Source organism: Arachis ipaensis, chromosome B07 (genome assembly GCF_000816755.2).
Source record: "Arachis ipaensis cultivar K30076 chromosome B07, Araip1.1, whole genome shotgun sequence".
Taxonomy (NCBI): Eukaryota; Viridiplantae; Streptophyta; class Magnoliopsida; order Fabales; family Fabaceae; genus Arachis; species Arachis ipaensis.
This window is the reverse complement of record NC_029791.2, coordinates 34755794-34756138: the sequence shown is the minus strand read 5'-3', so window position 1 is coordinate 34756138 and position 345 is coordinate 34755794.

Sequence of the window (345 nt, the reverse complement as noted above, 5' to 3'; positions counted from 1 at the left end):
TTATGACAACTTTGAAACTCTGTGGTGAGACCATGTGGTTAGGTTCTCACCCCCTACAGCTTTACCTTTTCAGGAACCGGTTGAAGCATTATGAAGAGTTAAATCGCGTTTGGTTTATATGTTGTATTAATTAGATTATTTTCTTCCCTCGTCTTTGTTATTACCAGTTTGTAAGAGGGATAGGAGTTGTATGTTTTATAAGTATATTATATTATGAGATATTATGTAAGGAGTATTGTATGTGAATCTATGCCTGTTTGTACTTTTCTTAAGATGAAATTTTTATTTCCGGTTTTCAAAGGAATCAGTGATACGGTGTTGAGTCACAGGCTCCTATTTTAATAT